Raw genomic sequence first — 23,431 nt, forward strand, 5'->3', positions numbered from 1 at the left:
CGTAATTTTATTTACCGAATTTTTCGAGATGTTGCAAACGGAATACCAAATTTAATAAACACTCCACCTTTTAGTAGGAGAAAAATAGGCAGGGCAACGTTCAGTTCCGCCCAATCCTAACTTTTTATACTTCCTTTATATGGGTTGATATTGAACATTAGGGTTATGACTTTTATACATCCCGATATCATATTTTAATGATGTTTAACATAAAATTAAATAAAATTTGAATATATTTTTGTTTTTGGAGTCACACTAAGCAGACATATTAATAAACATAAACTTTAGAGCCACACAAATGTAAAATTACATGGAGCCACACAAATATACAATTACACACAATTCAATCTTTAATGAACGGTAGCTTTTGTCTTGTAGCAAGGCGTATTGAAATTTCCTTTTTCTTCTTTCCCTATGTCCTTCACTTGGCAGTGGACTATAGAAATTTGATGGGTAAAATGACTTGTATATTCAGTGAAGTGTGTCAATGTACTTCAACAACCAATTCTAAGAAGTGTTTTTTTCTGAAAATTTGAAAATATGGTTTATGTAAGAAATCGTATCCAGCATCAATGAAATCAATAAAATTAAAATTTGAATTGAAGGGATTAGCTATCATAACGGAGTCCAAATGGGAATTTCAAATTGATCCACACTTTTCTGTTAAAAATTACAAAGCTTGTATTTTATTATTTACTCCTGAAGGATATAGACCCGATAAGTTGATAGTATATCGAATAGGAGTGGTTGACATTGATACCCATTATATTGATGTATGTACATATGCGAGAGTATTACTTAAACTTTACCTAGGTCCTTGTATTCTTATATTGTTTAGTATTAGCATTACTGTGCAATTTTTCATGATATTCAAGTTATGGTCAAGGACGACGATGATGACCCGATGAAATTTCGTGGATGAAATAGACTGTTTTTTTTTTCTCTAGTCGCTATAAGCGCCACAATTATAAGCCGAACATCACAAATATTCAATGAGGAGGAGGAAGGAATATTTGGCTTCGATTTCTCTAAAGTGTTCAAAGGTGTCTCCTCTCTCCAACTAACTTGGGCATAGAATTGCTTTAAGGGGACCCCCCCCCATTCTCGGGGTCAATTTTTATTTTGATTTAATTCGAATCTACACTAATTCAAGAATGTCCCTACAAAATTTGAAGTGAAAATCTCAAGAACTCTTGAAAATATAGCCGATTTATTATGTCAGCATCAAGTGACGGCTAAAAGGCTTCTCAAACTTTAAACGCGTTTTTCTCTTTTGCGAATGGCGGGTACGATAACTCAAAAACTAATAACCCAATCGATTCCAAAGTTTTTACGTTTCTCTGTGAGTATATAGCTATCGTATGAACTAGGATAAAGCCAATCGATGAAGATCTTCCTTATTTGTTAACTTGGTTTTTGCTCAAAAATCGGCGATTTTCCAAAAATATTTTTTCAAAGGTATACCATTTTGTTAATTTTAGAGCAAAGTCAATAATCCTAGTTCATACGAGAGCCAGACATGTACTCTTTCTAACACCGTTGGAGTTTTCGGATTCCGATGTTGCAGTGAGGAGTTATCATGCCCGCCATCAAAAATAAGGATTTTTTTAATTACAAAAAACAACAACAAGACAACAACAAAATTTTTTTGTAAATTATTTTTCTGCTCTTTTAAATCTTGAAGTATATATGTGCAAAGTTACAAACTTTAAAAATCATTGGTATTGATTTACCAGTCTATTGAAAATCTTGAAAAATTAAAATCGAGAATGGGTGGGGTTCCCTTAAATCGATTTACAAAATTTATCATATGTTGGAGAATGGCATGTGTAGGGATTGATGGTAGTCGGTTTACATATCAAATATTTAAGTTCGTTCAATTTCATGTCAATGTTCCTTTGAAAAGGCAACGTCTCTTAGGATACATGTGTAGAATGAACCCAAAGTGGTGAAGGGTAACATATAGTCGGCCCAGCCCGACTTTACTTCCTTCCTGGTTTGTTTGGGCTAATGTGCGGGAAATGTTGTAAGAATAAAAAGTAAGTTTGTTAGGGCAACGCCTATTGAAGATGTTCTCCAAAAAATGTGTTTCCTCATATGAACGCAGATTGCATTAAGACCATTCTGGTTATTTCATTAAAAAATCCATTTTACAAGTATTTAACAACTTTTAAATTATTTTAATATTTAATTTGACACAAAATCCAAATTATATCAACAACACCGACACCCCTAAATTTGTTTTTCAACATTTTTCTTATCTCTTATCATTTCAAAATAAAACTTAATTGTATTTAGCGTTTTGCCGGTTTTTCAACATTTCCCCTTTCTATTAACGATGACTGAAATGGCTGCGGCTAACTTTTTCAGTAATAAATTGTTAATTTATGCATGACATAGCGCGACAACAACATTCGTATCTATATTTGGTATCTGCCGGTAGATCAAGATATACATATGTATATAGTTAATCGACGTCACTAAATACCATTCTAAATATTTAATTGGAAATTAATTTTAAATTCAAATACGCCGCTACCAACGAAATGGAGAAGAAGCAACGAATAGAAATGAATTTGAAACAGAGTATTTTGGAAAGAGTAAGAAAAGAGAAATTAATTACAAAATCTCTCTCAATTGTGGGTGGTCGGTCCACACTACACAATGCCATGAATGATCTTATGGCTGCCAAGAACTGAGACCTAATGGCCGTAGCCAGCAGTGATCATTTACATTCTTCAGATGTCGTTTGTCATAAAATATATACACACCCACGTTATTAGTGACATATATTTTCACTTAATACAAATTCGTAATGTTTTACAGTCGAATCTGAATGAGTGCTACATGTAAGATACAAAAATTTTTTATTCCTTATTAAAATGCAAAGGAAAAACTGATAGCTTCCGTAAATACTAATTCGAAAGAATTAGATCACTTTTGTGGAATTTCGATTGTTTTTATACCATCTGCCATAAGGTGGAGTGTATTTTAGAGTGTCCATTCCGTTTGCAACACCTCGAAAGATTCGTCGGAGACCGCATAAAGTAAATATATTCTTCATCAGAATAAAATTCTATGTCGATTTAGCCGCTTCCGCACTTTGAAAAATCTTAATCCGAATATTTTCAAATGTATTGGAAATGGGAAATGCAGCCCCCCTTTTTAGGTTACCTCATGACGTAAACTTTTAAAATGCCTACACACTTATTTACTAGCTGACTTGAGACCGAACATGTTTTTCATAAGCCGAGCTTAAAAAAATTCAGGCGCGTCGGTCTTGTGTGCAGGATGTGCCTGCACCAAAGCCTTTGGTTTGGTGTTTTACTCGTTGGTAAAATTTCCGGACTTCATTCTGACTCCTGTACATCTCGATTTGCTCACGCTCACGTTTTTCTTGTTCTTTCTTCTTTTTTCTGAAAATACGTTTCTCCTCTCTCCTTTTCTCTCGATAATTCTTCATCGCATTACGTGTTGCTATTGTCTGTAGGGTTGCCCTGTACGCTGCGTTTTTCAGTAGTATTACGGCACTACTGATCGTACCGTGGGTCTCTTGATGGTGGTTTTTGGTACCCAAGTGTTGCTTTTGCTGCAGTTTGTAGGGAGTGGGCAATTCTTTGCCATTGTGCTTCTATACTATTATTGGGACAAGGAATGGTTTCGACTAGCAATGGGTCCGTTGTGCGGAGTAGATTTCTGGTACATATTGTGTTTGCAACTTTTCGTCAGCGAGTTTCCGTGTTGTGTTAGATCGTACCTTTGCTCCTACATAAGGACGAGTGCGAATCTTGGCTTCTACACGGTAATGGTCCAAATCGATATTCGTTCCTCGGATAGATCGAACGTCTAAAACACTGGATGAATGCTTCCCATCCATCTCAACATGATCAATCTGATTTCTCGTTGCTTGATCGGTAGAAATCCAGTTGGTTTTGTGTGTGTCAGGATGTTTTAATCTGTTTTTTGCTGCCGCGAAGTCAATCGACCTCATACCGTTGTCAGATGTTTCTTAATGGAGGCTGACTTTTCCGACTATTTCCTTTCCGATTTTAGCATTAAAATCTCCTAACAGAAAGTTAATGTCATCCTGTTTCTAGGCGCTCGTAAAAAACGTCTTTATAGAATATATGCCGGTACATGTGTCTTCTATTTTCAGCGTAGCTATAATATATGGTTGGTGAACAAGAAATCCATTATTTTTATATGAACTATAAGACTTTATTTAATATGCTTCGGAATGTGCGATTTGGGCCAAATATGCACCTGTTTGTTGTATGATTTGTTGCCATATTAAAGGCATTTCTCGATCATTTCTTCGATTTTATCGACATTTTCGACGACCGGCCGGCCGACGACGAGGTGCACCTTTAAAATTAAAAATTCGTGTGCGGAATCTACGAAACCAAAATTGCACATAATTGGCTGTTACAGTATCGGAACCATAAACACCATTCACAATTTTAGCCGCTTGGCTTGCATTTTTTGAGACAAAATTTTGCACAAAGTATCGAATTAGGCCCAGATTGATGTATGCGAAGTTTTTTTTTGAAATCGGTTCAGATTTAGATATTGCTCCCATATATAGTTTTGTCCGATTTTAGGTATATTGTGCACCAAACTCCCAATATTTGTCCAATTGAGACAAATAGGTTCAGATTTAGATATAGCTCCCATATATAGTTTCATCCGATTTTATGTAAATGGAGGGCCATACTGCCAATATTTGTGCGATTGAGACAAAATTTTGCAAAGGGTATTGAATTAGGCCCAGCTTGATGTATGTCAAGTTTTGTTGGAATCGGTTTAGATTTAGATATAGCTCCCATATATAGTTTCGTCCGATTTTATGTAAATGGAGCACCAAAGAGATAAATTTAAGCCCGTAGCGCAAAATTTTGCACAGCGTACTGAAGTAGGTCCTAATTTATGTATGCGAAGTTTTGTTGAAATCTGTTCAGATTTAGATATATCTGAACCATATATAGTTTCCTCCGATTTTATGTAAATGGTGCACCATACTATAGATGTTTGTCCGAGTGATACAAAATTTTGCACAAAGTACTGAATTAGGTATTGGATTTTGTGTCGAGATAAATTTTGGATAGTGCGCTGTGTCCATTTATATATAGATATTTTAAACATTTTGCTCGATTAAATTTTTCATAAATTTCAGATTGGTACCCAAAGTGGTGAAGGGTATCATATAGTCAGCCCCGTCTGACTTTTGAAGCTTCCTTATTGTTTTTTTTAATTTCTCAATAATTATCAAAAAAAAAAATAAAATTTTGGTATAGGTGCAAAAGAAATATAAATATAAATTCATTGTGTGATATATTTCCTATTGTCCCTCCACTTATTAATTCGAATTAACAGAATAAGTCAATGGTGGTGATGGTCATTTTTTGAAGGTTCGTCACAGTCGAGTGTGTTCAAATATTTATTTTTAACTATTATCGCCTGCTTCCATAGTGTGGGTACCATCATAAGTCGACGAATGAGTAATACCATTACTCATACGTCATATGCAACCTCCTTTCCCTTTTTGAGTGTGTGTGTTTCTATTAGCCACATGGCAATAAATGATGCATTAGATAGGACAATGACCCATAAAAAGCACAATTAACACAAAAACAACAAAATACAAGCAAACACACAAAGCAAATGAAAGTCCAAAAGCAACAATTCATAGTTTGGATGGATGCATTGTAACTTTGTTCGACTCTCTCTCTCTTTCTCTCTACTCGACTAGCAAGTGCGCAATGCAGAGGTCATTAAAAACGAAACAAAGGTTTCCACCCCTAGTTTAATGACAATTTTGGCGCCACACCAACTGAGAGTGAAATGGCACAATGGGTGAAATGACTAATTGCTAGTAATTTTGATGAGAAAATAGGTAGTTCTTTAAAATTAGCAGTAACAAATAGGCATTCATTTATTTTCTTTAAGAGGAACTCCGCATTCTAGATTTCGGCGGTTTTTAACTGGCTGGCAAATGAACGTAGAAAATTAGAAATATATTTGTGTGTCGTCCATTTCGAGATATTTGAACCCTCTTGCACTGACATATTATCCGAATATTCCCAATATTCAGTACAGCCCTTCTAACTTCCTTCACCGTGGGTTGTGTTGCGATGTTCGGCTTTCAATTGTGGCCTATAGATCGACTCAAAAAAAAAAACCAGTAAGGAAAGCAGTAAAGTCGGACGGGGCCGACTATATGATACCCTTCACCACTATGGGTATATTAAACAGGACTATTAACATGAAATTGGATGAAATAAAATATGTGATATTTATCTACATGTGAATCTACCTAGATCTATCCATAAAGTATGTAAATCGACTTCAAACAAATAAAAATAGGTCATCCGTTGGGCTATGTCTGTACTTCTACAAAACCCAACTACGTAATTCTATGCTCAAGTTTGTAAGTTGTGCAAAATTTGATGTCGATCTGACTAACATGGGGAATTTGATGCCCAATTTACTTGAAATCGGGCAAAAAAATATATATGGAAGGTCTATCCAAATATTAAGCGATTTCAAACAAACTTGTCACAGGTTAGGTTATACTAATTTCAGAACGTTTTGTTCCTATTGGTTCCTTGGTGCGTCAATCTAAATTAAAAGGGAGCTATATCTAAATCTGAACCCATTTTCACGAAACAAGGCAGATATCACTCTAGGCTCAATTCAGTACGTTATGCCAAATTTCGTGCAAATCGAAGGATATATAGCGACTTTGGTGCACCATTTACATGAAATCGGACGAAGCTATATATGTGAGCTATATAGAAATCAGTACCGATTTTCTCGAAACTTGGCGGACATCACTCTAGGCTCAATTCAGTACGTTATGCCAAATTTCGTGCAAATCGAAGGATATATAGGGACTTTGGTGCACTATTTATATGAAATTGGACGAAACTATATATGGGAGCTATATCTAAATCAGGACCGATTTTCACGAAACTTGGCAGACATCATTCTAGGCTCAATTCAGTACGTTATGCTAAATTTCGTGCAAATCGAAAGATATATAAGGACTTTGGGGCAACATTTATATTAAATCGGGCGAAACTATATATGGGAGCTATATAGAAATCTGGACCTATTTTCTCGAAACTTGGCAGACATCACTCTAGGCTTAATTCAGTACGATATGTCAAATTTTGTGCAAATCGAAAGACATATGGGGACTTTGGGGCACCATTTACGTGAAATAGGACGAAACTATATATGGGAGCTATATCTAAATCTGGACCGATTTTCTCGAAACTTGGCAGACATCACTCTAGGCTTAATTCAGTACGATATGTAAAATTTCGTGCAAATCGAAAGACATATGGGGACTTTGGGGCACCATTTACATGAAATCGAACGAAACTATATATGGGACCTATATAGAAATATGGACCGATTTTCTCGAAACTTGGCAGACATCACTCTAGGCTTAATTCAGTACGATATGCAGAATTTCGTGCAAATCAAAAGATATATAGGGACTTTGGGGCACCATTTACATGAAATCGGACGAAACTATATATGGGAGCTATATCTTAATCTGGACCGATTTTCACGAAACTTGGCAGACATAATTCTAGGCTCAATTCAGTACGTTATACCAAATTTGGTGCAAATCGAAAGATATATAGGGACTTTGGTGCACCATTTACATGAAATCGGACGAAACTATATATGGGAGCTATATCTAAATCTGGACCGATTTTCACGAAACTTGGCACATATCATTCTAGACCTAAATGATTAGGCTGTACCAAATTTCGTGCAAATCGAGAGATATATAGGGACCGTTTACATTAAATCGGTAAAATATATATATGGGAGCTATATCTAAATCTGAACCGATTCTTCCCAATTTCATAGGGTTCGTCCTTGGGCCGAATAAGTGACCTATGCCAAATTTCATCCAATTCGGATCATAAATGCGACCTGTACTTTGTTTACAATTTAACATGCACAGACAGACAGACGGACGGACGGACGGACATGCATAAATCGACTTAGAAAGTGATTCTATGCATATTCTCAAAAGGAACCATGGGTCTATCTCGATTATTTTTGCCTGTTACAAACATATGCACAAAGACATAATACCCTGTACCACAGTGTGGTGAAGGGTATAAAAACACAAAAAATTAAGTTTTCGGTCTACTTTGTCCCAAAATTATTATCTGATCATCACCGAAAAATATAGACGTTGTCCTTGACCATACCTGGATCCTCAGGGATAATGTCAAAGCGATCAGCGCTATATTTTCGCCCTCTAGTGTGGTAATGGATTACTCAATAATATCTGAATACGCAAGCACCTGTAACTATTTCAGAGTAACTCCCACATCTGAGTACATACGACAATATAATTGGTATCAATTTCAAGGTTAATCACTCCTTTTGGATATACAATCAACTTCTCGGATATATATTCTTCAGGAGTAAATATATACGCTATAGAATACAAATTTTGTCATTATACACTCGAAAGTCAGGGTCCATTTGACCCGCTATATATTGACCGATCTTTATCAATACAGACATGCTTATTCTTTGGCCCGATCCCCTTCTCCATGCGATGTTTGGGCCATGAATACGACCCCAGAGCGACCAGAAAATCAGACAAAAGTGTTTGGTCCATTTCATCCCCTAAATATTAACCGATCTTTGCCAAAAACAATTGGGGTCTTCATTGGCCAGAACCCATTGTACATGCAAAATTTCGTGAAGTTTGGTTCATAACTGTGGCCTGTATCGTATTTACAAATTATAATGGACAGACGGACGGACACACATGTCTAGATCGACTCAACTAGTCGAGATTTGACGATCGGTATACTTAGAGGTAGGTCTAGGACCAATATTTCGCGGCGTTACAAACTCTTGGGGCTGCACAAAGCTATAATACCCTAACAACAATGTTGTGTAGGGTGTAAAAATTTCTTTACACAATAAAAATACTTTCAGTATGAGGTCATTTTGACCGATTTTAGGCAATATAGGTATATACAAAATTCCAGTCTTTCTAGTAAAAATTCATAAATTTTGGCGATTAAACAAATTTGTGGAAGGTAGTCACTTCATTATCGAGGAAGTTATCTCTCTTATATTTGGCTTTGTAACGAGCCTTATTGATTTATATATTCATACCCTCAGCCTTATGGCTTATGAGGTTATATACTATTTGATGCGACAAAAATGTGCCTCATCGAAATATTGGTTTAAGACCCCATGTTTCTTTGGAACAAATACGTTTCACACTATTTAGAGTCGATTTATCCATGTCCGTCTGACAGTTTGTCTGGCCGGGCTGGTGCGCGTGATAACTCTCGAAGGTAGTAACCGACTTTTTTCAAGCTTTACACATCGTAATATTTCTTCCAAACTTAGTTCAAGCACGAAGATGGGGAATATCGGTCAACTTCTTTTGGTAATTCCCCCACAAAATGGTCAATATTGTTCAAAAAATTAATTTTAGAATATTATACGAACCGACTATCCGATTTCAACCAAACTTTGTACAACATAATATATATACCCAGTCTAGATCTATATTTATAAATCAATTATCAGGAGAATGGAATGTTCGATTTGATCCAAACATTGCACAACCTATTATGGGACCAACGCATATTCGGTATTTTTAAGGCTTAAACGCATTTTCGTATTAACAATTTGTTAACCGGCTATAATTGGTCATATCCGATTCCTAGTGATAAACGTCCAGTTCAATTTTCGCTATGTTGGAAATGCGAAAAAAAATCTTCAAAATGCTGAAAATAGTGCAGGATCTTTTTTTGGAGTTCTATAATAAAACATAAACCTCCAAGAAATCAGGAATACTAAATTACACTAGAGTCCCGATTTGCGTCGTTTCGAGTTGCGTCGCTTTTTAAAAACAAGAAAATTCGAGTTGCGTCGTTGCAATTTCAAGTTGCTTTTTATACCCTACACAACTATGTTGTCAGGGTATTATAGCTTTGTGCAGCCCCAAATGTTTGTAACGCAAGAAATATTGGTTGACCCACCTTTAAGTATACCGATCGTCATATCTCGACTAGCTTTTTTGCATGTGTACAGTGTCTGATTTAGCATAATTTGTAAACACGATACAGGCCACAGTTATGGTCCAATCTTCACGAAATTTTGCAACATGGGTCGTGAAGACCCCTATTGTAAAAGAAATTTAGGGGATGAAATCAAATACTAAATTTTTTCGGTTTTTTTCCTCCAGAGGTTAATATAAATTTCAGAATTGCATGTTTTGATAAATATGTCAACTTGGGTCAAAACCCTGACTTTTGTGTGAAAAATTACAAAATTTGCTATGGCATATATATTTACTCCTGGAGGATGCAGACCCCAGGAGTTGATAGCATATCCAAGAGGAGTGGTTGGCCTTTAAATTGATACCAAATATAGTGATGTATCTACTCAGATGTAGGAGTTACAGTCAAATATTTACAGGTGCTTACGTATTCAGACATTATTTAGTAATCCATTACCACATTAAAGGGAGAAATATCGCGCTGATGGCTTTGAAATTTTTCCAAGTTCCAGTTATGGTCATAAAAGCAATTGATGATCAGATTAAAATTTTAAAAACCGAAAACATAATTTTTTGTGTGCCGATGGGTTACCAGAAAATCACAACACAACCCACCGTGAAGGTAATCTGGACAAGTAATTAGAAGGACTGTGCTGAATATTCGAAAAAAGTAAGGAAGAGGTTTTGTTAACCTCTAATCGGAATGCATGCCATACTACTGACTCGGAATAAACATCCTCAGAAAGATAGAGTTCGTGGTAGTTGTGTGTCCCGTGCCCCAAAAAACTGCTCCGCTCACTGGTTTTGCATTTACATTGTCGGATTTAGCATCTTTTCTGTCATTTAGTATGTTTACAACTTCCGGCAACACTGGTCGTCACCTGAACGTTAACAAAATTTCAAAATTTGCTTTGTTTTGTTAAATTAAATTTCAGTGCATTTTGTATATGTGTAGAAAAAGGTGATTCGATTTGCGTCGTTTTGAGTTGCGTCACGATTATCCGGTCCCCATTAACGACGCAAGTCTGGGCTCTAGTGCACTGTCGAATTGTTATTTTTTAATAACTATTCAAGACTGGTGGCCAGATGCTGGTCAGGAGCATGCACCAGCTAATTAGCACAATTTGGCTAGATGAATGCATGCCCAATGATTGGAACCTCAGCATCCTGTGTCCCGTGCACAATAAAGGAGACAAGACGATATGTGCCAACTATAGAGGAATTAGTCTCCTTCCCATCGCATATAAAATGCTATCCAGTGTGCTGTGTGAACGAGTGAAGCCAATGGTCAATGACATCATCGGACCATAACAATGCGGCTTCAGACCTGGCAAATCCACCATTGACCAAATTTTCACTCTGCGCCAAATCCTGGAAAAGACCCACGAAAAAACACTTCGACACATACCACCCTTCAATACTGAACGAGGATTCAGACAAGGTGACAGTTTGTCGTGTGATCTTTTTAACATCCTGCTGGAAAAGGTCATACGAGACGCAAAGGTGAGCAGAAATGGCACTCTGTACACCAAACAACACATGCTACTCGAGTACGCCGATGACATTGATATAATGGGTCGAACATTGCGAGCGGTAACAGCCACCTTTGAACAAATTGAAAGGGAGTCTTCCAAAGTGGGTCTGGCAGTAAACGGCGAGAAGACCAAGCTGATGGTAGCAACGCGCAAGACGTCCAGTAGACTCGGACCAACTGTGGAACTTGAGAACTACAGCTTCGAGGTAGTAAAAGACTTTATATACCTTGGTACCGCCATGATATCAGTTTTGAAATTCGGAGAAGGATTGTGATGGCCATCAGATGCTGTTATGGTCTAAGTAAGCAGTTTAGAAACAAGGCCACCTCCCGCCAGACCAAACTCACACTTTACAAGACGCTGATACTACCCGTATTATTATATGGATCAGAAGCAGGGGTACTTGCGCAAGCAGATGAGGCAACTCCGATTCCTAGTGATAAACGTCCAGTTCAATTTTCGCTATGTTGGAGGCAACTTTTGGGGTGTTTGAGAGAAAAATTCTCCGAAAGATCTACGGGCTGATCTGCGTCGACGACGAACCACGAGCTCCACAATTTATAACGGGACATCGACATAGTCAGTCGTATTGAGCTGCAGCGACTACGGTGGCTAGGTCATGTTGTGCGGATGAATGAAAATGCCCCAGCTCAAAAGGCATATAAAAATGTGCCTACTGATGGTTCCCGTAGAAGGGGAAGGCCACGAAATAGATGGACAGACCAAGTAGAAAACAACATCTTGGAGCGTGGTCTTCCAAATTTTTTAAGCTCGGCCTATGGAACAACCGTTCTGTATCAAGCCAGCTAAGTAAATAAGTAATTTTACTTCATCCGTGAGCATAACATTTCTCCACTGAGTCGGATTCCAATTAATATAAGCCAGATTGCGAAAGCCAATCTGGCTTTCCGATTTTTTCAGAAATAATAGCTCGTCCACGCTCTGTTCTTTGAGGTTATATCCAACTATAACCCTCCCAATTCCCAATTCCGTTGAACTCCTAAATAGGTGTTTTTACCTCTCTGACAATTTGTTGATTTGTACGAATTAATGTTCTTTTGCAGCCATCATGCGATTTTCCCCAGAGAATAGTCGAGCCGTCGACATTTTTCCTTTCATTATTTTTTTAATTATTTCATTTATTTTAAATTATATTTCGTTCGCTAAACATATTACTTTAAATAAATGCACAAATACTTATGTTATAAAAATTAAAAATATATTTTTCCAAGAAATTTGTCTTTGAAAAACAATAATTTTAGCACATATTAAATAAGGTACTCCTTTTTAATTACTTAATGAATAAACTGAAACTAACTTAAATAGATATTTCTGATTCGCATTAATTACAATTTCGTAAAAATATAAAAAAAATCGTATAGATATTATGGATATATATATTTATGTTAAAGGCATTTTAGAATATATTTTTTGATCATTTACCCCTCTTAGATTGATTATCATAATAAATTTTAATATTTATGTATTTATTTGTTGTTATTGTTTCTCTTATTTTTGCTACTTTGGTATATTTCTGCATATAAATAGTCTTACAAAATGTTGTTAATTCTTTTGTTTTTCATCTTCTTTTTTACTCCTTTGGTAATGTTGGATACGTAGTATTCGGTGCTCTCTCCTCACCCGTCAACTTGGCCTTTTCCATTGGAACGTTTGTGGCATTGTGTTCGGCACCTGGTATTTTCGGATATAAAGGCTGTACGGCAGGATTTTGATTTCCAACGGCATTTTTCTGTATTTTTGCTGTCGATGCAAAATTCAGAGGATCATCGTCTTCGGTCGTTGGGGCGTTAAGATCTTTACGCATGTCCCGATAATAGCTGACAATGGGATACCATAAACACACTTGGATACCTAAAAGCGGAGATAAAAAAATACAAAATAAGACTGAAACATGATAATTTAAAAATAATATAGACGACGCATAAAATCGAATTTTCAATCAGGACAAACATTTTTGTTTGTTGGAATTAAAAATATCCAATGAGAATCCAAAATATAAAATTACAACTGATTCGTTTGAATGCAAGATTCTCAAAATACAAAAAAATCGGAGGGCACCGTTATATGAGGGGGGGTCAAAAATCTTCCGATATCAATAATTTTTAAGTAAGATAATTTGTCACCCAATGAGTAACCAACATAAAAAACCAGTGAGCGGAGCAGTATAGTCGGTACCCTACGATACCCTACACAACTACCAGGGAACTCAAATTTTCTGCGGATGTTTATTCCGAGCCTGGGCAATATTTCATGATATTTGCACCATCTTGCCCGATTAGAGCTGAACAGCACCTCTTCCTCACACTACCATATTTTCGGAATATTACGAGTAATCAGTACAGCTATTGTCCAGATTCCCTTCACCGTGGGTTGTGTTGTGATGTTCGGCTTTCATTTGTGGTCTATAGATCGACTCGAAAATAACCCAAAAAATTAAGTTTTCGGTCCACTTCATTCCAAAATTATTATCTGATCATCAACGAAAATTATAGGCGTTGTCCTTGACCATACCTGGAACCTCATGGAACATTTCAAAGCGATCTGCGCTATAGTTCCGCTCTCTAGAGTGATAATGGGTTACTAAATAATATACGAATACAGAGATACCTGTAAATATTTAAGTGTTACTCCCGCATCCGAGCGCCTACGACAATATAATTGGTATCAATTTAAAGGTCAACCACTCCTCTTGGATATACTGTCAACTTCTCGGGTCTATGTCATTTAGGGGTAAATATATGCGCTATAGAATACAAATTTTGTAATTTTTCACACAAAAGTCAGGGTAAATTTGACCCGCTAAATATTGACCAATCTTTATCAACACAGGCATGCTCATTCTTTGACCCGATCCCCTTCTCCATCCAAATTTCACGATGTTCGGGCCATTATTGCGGCCACTGGAGCGACCAGAAAAGCCGACAAAAATTTAGTATTTGGTCCATTTCATCCCCTAAATATTAACCGATATGTCCCAAAAACAACAGGGGTCTTCATTGGTCAGAACCCATCCTACATGCAAAATTTCGTGAAAATTGGTCCATAACTGTGGCCTGTATCGTGTTTACAAATTATAATGGACAGACGGACGGATTTATGACGGACACACATGTCTAGATCGACTCAGCTAGTCGAGATATGACGATCGGTATACTTAAAGGTGGGTCTAGGACCAATATTTCGCGGCGTTACAAACTTTTGGGGCTGCACAAAGCTATAATACCCTGACAACATAGTTGTGTAGGGTATAAAAACCTGACCGAATGAAATATAGCATATGTTGCAGATATATTGGAGTTAGTCGGTTCCTCAGATAAAGATCTCATATATTAAGTTCGTCCAATTTCATGTCAAGGTACTTTTAAAAATGCGGCGTCTGTGAGGATACATATGTATGTTGAATATGTCCAAAGTGGTGAAGGGCATTCTTATAGTCGGCCCGTCCTACTTTCCTCACTTTAGTTTTTCCATAATGTCCGATATATGTGGTAAATTCTATAGCAATTAGTACTAAAGAGGTACTTTTTCAATATTTTACGATTCTTATTGAGGGGACATTCTATTTAAACTTTATCATATGTTGGATGTTGTTCTTTCTAAGGAGGCTATTATGGATCTATACTGCATATCTCCAGCAAAGAAGTTATTTACCCACCAACAACCTTGAGCATTTTTTGAGATCTATATCAACACATGAATATATATTTTCAAAATTTACTGCAAAGATATATATCACCCTTCGAGGAACCGGAATATCCATTTACAATATAAAGTATATATATTTTTTTGCACATACAGTTGCAATCAAACTAATAGCAGCGCAGCCTATAATCAATAGTTAGAAAACGAAGAAATATGCTGTGATCGGACGATTTCAAAATAGTTTTATATGGTAATACTTGATCCTGACAGTATGTGAGACGTCCACAGAACAAAATTTACTGTCCGTAAAACCAAGACCAAGATATTGGTTTCAAATTTCAATTTATGCCGCTCAATGCTATATGCAGAATATGAAATACATATAAAATAGAAATTTCAAGAGGACAATGATCCAAAACAAACCAGTCAATTAGCAAAACATTTGTCCAGGACAACGATATTGATATTACAGTCACCGCATCTAAATCCAATTGAAAATTTGTGGTGCAATTTACAAAAGGAGGCCGTCGTAACTAAGCAAAAGAATAATAATGAGCTATGCAGGCTAATTTAAGAAGCTTGACTAAAAATTCCATGCGAACTTAGACGATTTAATGCAACCTCCATGTCGATTTAATGTAACGTCCATTTAATCTCGTTACGAATGCTTAAGTTTCATATAAGGACCTTAAATGAATTTATGTTATGTTTTCATTGCAGCTGCTATTTTTTTTCGGCCTCTATTTAAGAAAAAGAACCTCTTTCAACACATTATTTTCAAATATAATTTTTTTGTTAGTATTACAATAAAAATAGCAATTGGTAACCTATCGCGATTTCAAAAAAAAAAAACCAGTAAAGTCGGACTGGGCCGACTATATGATACCCTTCACCACTTTGGATATATTCTACATATGTATCCTAACAAACGTCGCGTGTTTGTTATATAACTATGTTATATTTCTTCAGTACGTTGTGCCAATCGGCCTAGATATGGATCTTTTCACGAAGCTTAGCAACATAATTCTACACATAAGTCAGTACCCTATACCAAAAATTCGTGCAAATCGAAAGATATATAGGGATTTGGTGCACCAATTACATAGAATCGGACGAACATATATATGGGAGTTACATCTAAATCTGAACCGATTTTCACGAAACATAGCACACGTCCTTCTAGACTTAATTCAGTACGCTATGACAAAATTCGTGCAAATCGAATGATTTTCAGAGACTTTGGTGCACCAACTAACTAAAATCGGATGAATATATGAGAGCTATATCTCAATCTCAACCGATTTTCACGAAACTTTACACACATAATTCTAGACTTAATTCAGTACGCTATGCCAAATTTCGTGCAAATCGAAAGATATACAGAGACTTTGTAACACAATTTACTTTAAATCGGACGAAGATATATATGGGAGCTATATCTAAATCTGAACCGATTTTTGCGAAACTTGACACACATCATTCTAGACCTTATTCATTACGCTATGCCAAAATTCGTGCAAATCGAAAAATATATAGGGACTTCGGTACACCATCTACCTTAAATCGGACGAAGATATATATGGGAGCTATATCTAAATATGAACTGATTTTCACGAAACTTGGCAGACATCACACTAGGCTCAATTCAGTACGTTATGCCAAATTTTGGGCAAATCGAAAGAGATTTAGGGACTTTGGTACACCATTTACCTTAAATCGGACGAAAATATATATGGGAGCTATATCTAAATCTGAACCGGGTTTTCCCAATTTCAATAGGGTTCGTCCTTGGGCCAAATAAGTGACCTATGCCAAATTTCATCCAATTCGGATCATGTACTTTGTTTACAATTTAACATGGACAGACGGACGGACATGCATAAATCGACTCAGAAAGTGATTCTATACATATTCTTAAAATGAACCAAGGGTCTATCTCGATTATTTTTGCCTGTTACAAACATATGCACAAAGATATAATACCCTGTACCACAGTGTGGTGAAGGGTATAAAGACTATGGTTTTCTTCAGTAAGAATATTTCAATACATTACGTTGCTATTATTTTGACAGCAGCTGTATATTATTACCACTCCTAAGATGTTTGGTATTGAAAATGGGATATATAAGTTCATGTTCTGGAACTCCCAAATATTCAGTATTTCGGGGACTTCTAGTACGTTTTTCAGCAAAATTGGGTGCAATTTGGTACTTTGAGTTTCCACTGGGTAGCAAATCTCGCCACCAAAAAATAATTGATATCAATCCTCTTTTTATGATAGCTCCCATATAACGTTACTTCCAATTATTTGGTATTTGGGCATGTTTATTTCTATTTTTTAATTGGCTCTAATTTGTGTGTCATAACTTCCCCAATGTCCGTCATTTATTAAGATATCGAATGAAATCTTTTATTTTAATGTTCGGCTGTCCGATCTTAATATAGTTTTTATTTGTACATATGCTACATAGAAAATTTCATATCGCACCAAATTATTTCATATTTTTTCGAATTCAAACGGAGTCACACCGAGATTTTGATCAAATTTTGATTTGAAATCCAACATTTCCTGTTCTTCATTTTAATACAGTCCAAAAAAAAACTGTCCAAAATTGTAAAAAAAAAACAAACCTATTTTACTAGAATATTAGTTTTCTAATGAAGAGGAGACTACCCTACCAAAAACCATACGTTCGCCTATAATATGTCATGGCATTTTCTATTATTATAAATTATTTTCTTCAAGGAGATTTTAAAAAATGGTATGAGACCATACCTTTGGCGTATAGGCGAGTTGTTGTACAACACGTTGGTGGCCAACAAACATCAATTTCGTATCGTATATCGTATTTCCTGGCACGTGTATCAGTGTGTGTAGGTGAGCAAATGCGTATGTTTGTGTTTGTCCAACAAGAACAACAGCAACAACAAAACACCATTGACTAACAAGGTTTGTTCGTTTGCTTTGTTCAATATTCTGTTGCTAATTCCGTTCATTTAACTTCACACCCAAATATTGCGTTTTGAATTTGTATGTAAATTCATAGTTCAAAAATAAATTTTGAAATATTTACAAAAAACACATTCGATGTTGCTCTAGAATCCCCCACACACACACACAACTTACCCACTGTTAGAAGATTTTGAGCCATTGAACGTTGGCTGCGTATTAGCCGCAAAACATTCAGGACAATACAAACAGCGGTGACACCAATCCAAATGGCTATGTACTGATGACGTTTCTATGGAAGAAGAAGAAAAAAATATTTTAGTTGGTTGGGAATATCATGGTGACCCCTTTTATGACTCTTACCTTGCGAAGTCCCACAATTAATAAAACGGAAGCAATAAACATGGCTGCAAAGGCCACCACAGCAATAATCACTTCGGTTAAATCGAAATCTACGAGGTGTAAATGATGAAAAAAATACAAAACGATTTAAAAAAAAATCAGGTCCTTGATATTAATCAAAATCTCCGGGCCTTACCACTAACAAAGTATAGCGTTCCATCCGGTTTTTCCCTTTCATGTTGATATCTGTCAATATCGATTGCAAGCAGAACACAGGAATAAATGGTGCCAATAAATGTCAGCACTGCACTTCCCCAACCAATAATGGCACACAATGTGGAGCTGGCCATGATGCGGTGGCAACAATTTCAATTTAACTTTTAGTTCTGAATTCAATAAAATTACGAATAACAACAACTCCACTCCACGCGAGAAAAACGCAACAATTTTACTAATAATGATGAAAATAACAGCAACACTTTTCAGAATATTATTCTATGTCAAAAAATACAACTTTGGTTGCAAGGCAACCGACTGAAGAAAAAACCGGCAAAATTCTATGTCAAATTTATTTTTTAGCAAAAATCCACAAAGTAACGCAAAAGGCGGCGGTCGAATACAAACTAAATTCCGTTCTCTTCGAATATTCGAATAACTCCAAAAAGGAATCGCCTTGTTGTTGTACGGCCGAAGTGTATGGGGAGCCATGCGACAGGTTGCCGACTTTTACGCACGTACACACACAGAATTTGCATAGAATACGCACAAACACATGTTAATATTCTCCCTTCGGTTGGAAAGGGAGGAAATCCAAGCAAGAGAGAGAGCGACAAAAAGAGAGAGTATTTCATGAAATGAGCAAAGATTGAAATCTCTGTGTTCTTTAACACGATGTGGCACACACAAAATGACGCCATACTCACAAAACAATGAATGAATTGTTAACCTCATTACAAAGACAACAAATCAACAACAACACAGAAGTGAGTGAAGAATGACACTATATTCGGTAATAAAGAATCCCCGAAATGCAGGGATGGAAAATCAGTAATAACTAAGTAGTAAAGTCGGACGGGCCGAATATATGATACCCTTTACCATTTTGCCTATATTCAAGAAATGCATGCTAACAGACCTCGCATTTTTTAAGGACCATTGACTTAACCCTACAATAAATAACCGGGTAATTTTGTACCTTTTTATACCATCCACCAGAGTATGGAGTGTACATTAAGTTCGATTTTCCGTTTATAACTCCGACCCTGTAAAGTATATATGACGATTTAGCCAAGTAAGTCTCCTCGTCTGTCTATTATAATCACTCTAGCCTCTAAAGTAATTTTGCATAGAGTTGTCTTATGTCTGCAGACAGGTCAAGTTCGAAGGTAGGCTATATCGGTCCACGTTAAGCATAGGTGCCCATCAGTATACTTTAAAGTAGCTGCCTACTCACACGCATTGTTATGCTCTTTCAGTCAGTCGTTGTTTGACAGGCAACGAATGAACACGTACTGGGGTGCGCGCACGACGTCGTGTTAGAAAATCAACGAAATAACACTTAGGGATAAAAGTGTTTCAGTATATTTGGATTTTTATTTTATTATTCAAAATGCGTTTTGTATGTTTAAAAAATTTTAAAAACAACAGAACAATTTCTGTTTTTTTAAAGAATTAAATATTTGATATAGTAGTATTTAATATTATAATATGATTATTATCTCGGTATATGCTACTTTATAAACTTTATTAGATTTTTATGACATATACACTTTGTAATTCATATAAAAACATTTTTAATAATGATTTTATTTTATATAATAACAAAAATTGAATTCATCAATAAGTTTTTCCGACCACAAAAATGTACACACAATTTTGTTCAGTACTGTTCTGTTTTCTCTCACACATACTAACGCATTTTAATTTTGGGCACCTATGCAGGGCTGCCAGATTTTTTTTTTGGAAAAATCGTCAAAATGACGATTTTTTTTATCAAAAATCGTCAAAAATTTAAATACGCACATTTAGATATATTTAAATATATTTTTTATTAAAATGAACATAAAAGAGGTATTCAATTTATTAGACACGTTTTTTAAAGCTAATCAAGAAATTCATTTATTTTATAAATAAATATTTCGACTTTAATAAAGTCATTCATTTTGAAAAGAAATATTTGTGTTAATCATTTTCAACATGTCGGTTTTAATTAACGTATCATAACAATTTGTTTTGTTAACTTTTAAATAATCTTTGGTATAAATTTCTCCATTGAATCCTTATTGGGGGAATTTCGACTTTTCGTTTTATTAATTTTTATTTTATTTATTATTATTTACTTGGCTGAAAACAACATTTCCTGAGGAATGGGGTAATACCATTACCTTCCGTACAAATTTAGTTATTATAGGAAAACCATATGAACCATCACCACGTTTCAAATCAAATATTGCATTCCAAAAACGAAATAAATCGGTTTCATCATTTTCACAAATGTTATCAAAATCAAACAACCTTAGTTCGCGAAATTCTGAATCCAATTTTTTTTCATCTTCGTTCACAAAATGTGGAAATTCTTTAAGGATATCATTACTAATATACGTGCGACTTATCATAGATACAATTTTAAAAATGCTTTCAAATCGAATCTTTTTAAAATTGTAATAACTTTGTATAAATGGAAACTTAAATTTAATATAACAACGTTTCCGTTCACCAATTTTATTCAATTTGCCCGTGTCAAAAAACAACAACCGTTAACTTTTATCTGTTTTGTTGCTGTCTACCCAGAGGACGGCACAGCTGATTGGTAGTTTTTCATCTATCTGGGTAAACGTAAACTGTTGTTGGATTTGTAACAGTACAAAGTATACCTCACACACATATGCCAAATATTCAAATTCTTTCTACTTTTTCTTTCGCTTTATACATTTTTGATGTTGCCATAACAAAAAGAACCCAAATATTGCAATATTACTAAAATGACAAAAAATCGTCATTTTTTGGGCAAAAATCGTCAAATCGTCATTTTTCAATTTTTGACCAAAAAATCGTCAAAATGACGATAAATCGTCAAATCTGGCAGCCCTGCACCTATGACGTTAAGGTATAGCTCCCATATAAGGGTACCACCCAATTTTCGATATTTTGGGTTTCTTGAGCGCGCTATTCAAGCGAATGAAAAAGGAATGAAATATTCTATGTCAAATTTAACTATCAGTCTCAAAACAAACTATATATTTAAATTCAAATTCTTTATTGACTTCAGAAAGAGTACAAATGTATGAAAATCCGTCAAATACAAAATTACTCTACATCAAATACTTCGTATGCGGAATGGGAATACAGAACAAATAAATATTATTTTATATGGAAATCATGAATACTGTATAATGTGTTGTACTATAATTCCGAATTTCATCTCATGCATCTAATATGAAGTTTATTACCATTTAGTATTCCTCCTCATACTCATAAGCACTAATTTCCGAAATCTATTTCTTATTCCCATTGAACAGATACAAAAGTGATCCAATTATATACTTTAGCAAATATCTACTGGTTCCACATTTAGTTCCATTCTGCACTCTTCGAACACATAAATACACATTTTCAAGACTACCTCCATATATCAATCTTACTTCTAATTTAACTAAATTTAGTATCACATAAGTACAAATTTCCCCCAATTACCTTAATCCTACACTCTAACAGTAATCTAAATTACAAATTTTAGGATTTCAACTCTAGCCCATCACCCAAATACAAAATTTAGTACCATTTAGCACTCTCCGTACCCTATAAGTAGGAATTTTCTAAACTTCCTCAACCTAGCAAAACTTTCAGAATCCAGCTTTACCCTTCACACAAATTCAACGTGTACCATATTTAGTACTTTTCGTACCCATAAGTACGAATTTGCAAAACTATCTTAATCTTGCGCTTCAACGGTAATTTTTATTCCAAGTTTCAGGAACTCAGCCCTATCCATTCACGCAAATCCAAATTGTACCATATTTAATATTCTGCAGTCCTGGCCTATCCGTTCACACATAATCAAATTGCAACAAATATAGTACCATTTAGTACATAAGAATATATATATATATATATCTCAATTCTACACTCCAACAGCAATCATTATTCCAAATTTTAGGTTTCCAGCTCTGCCCGTTCACCCAATTCCAAATTGTAGCAAATTTAGTGTCATTTTGTACTTTTCGTACACATAAATACGAATTTCCAAAACTTTTTCTATAGTAAAATCCTCAATAGTAATCTTAATTCCAAATTTTAAGTTTTCAGCTCCTTCCGTTAACCAAAAATCAAAATTGTACTAAATTTTAGAGTTTGGTAGTTCCGGAACGAACTAGTTCATTAGAACTATTCCGAGAAAGGAACGATCGGAACTAGTTCCAGCTCTGTAATTAATATAGTTCCTTTTTCTGATCTCGTTCATTTTTGATCTCGTTCTTGTTTGTTTTCCTTTTTTCTCGTTCTTTTTTCTGATCTCGTTCCTTTATTCCCATATTCTTCATTCGTTCGTATTTCAAATTGTGTAAATAGTTCAATTTTATATATATATATATATATATATTTTATTATTTAAATATTTTTATACCCTCCACCATAGTATGGAGGATATTAGTTTTGTTTTTCCATTTGTAACGCATCGAAATAATCATTTCCGACCCTATAAAGTATATATATTCTTGATCAGCGTAAAATTCTATGACGATCTAAGCATGTCCGTCTGTCTGATGAAATCACTCTAGCGTCTAAACGAATTGAGATAGAGCGCCAAAATTTTGGCTAGAGTCGTCTTTTGTCTGCAGGCAGGTTCGAAGATGGGCTATATCGGTCCAAGTTTAGGTATAG

At 35.4% G+C, this 23,431-nt stretch overlaps 1 long non-coding RNA gene across 1 annotated transcript; it reads right to left on the minus strand.

Moving 5' to 3' along the window:
* Positions 1-13,411: 13,411 nt before the first annotated feature.
* Positions 13,412-18,901, minus strand: LOC133334574 (uncharacterized). Its single transcript, XR_009754497.1, has 4 exons — positions 18,750-18,901; positions 18,575-18,663; positions 18,389-18,503; positions 13,412-13,470 (listed from the first exon to the last, which is right to left on the minus strand). It is a non-coding gene; the product is annotated as an uncharacterized LOC133334574 (long non-coding RNA).
* Between the last annotated feature and the right edge of the window lie 4,530 nt (positions 18,902-23,431).

The sequence above is a fragment of the Musca vetustissima genome, unplaced genomic scaffold (genome assembly GCF_032173495.1).
Source record: "Musca vetustissima isolate MV318-11 ecotype Yass unplaced genomic scaffold, APGP_CSIRO_Mvet_v1 utg4378, whole genome shotgun sequence".
In the NCBI taxonomy this organism is placed as follows: Eukaryota; Metazoa; Arthropoda; class Insecta; order Diptera; family Muscidae; genus Musca; species Musca vetustissima.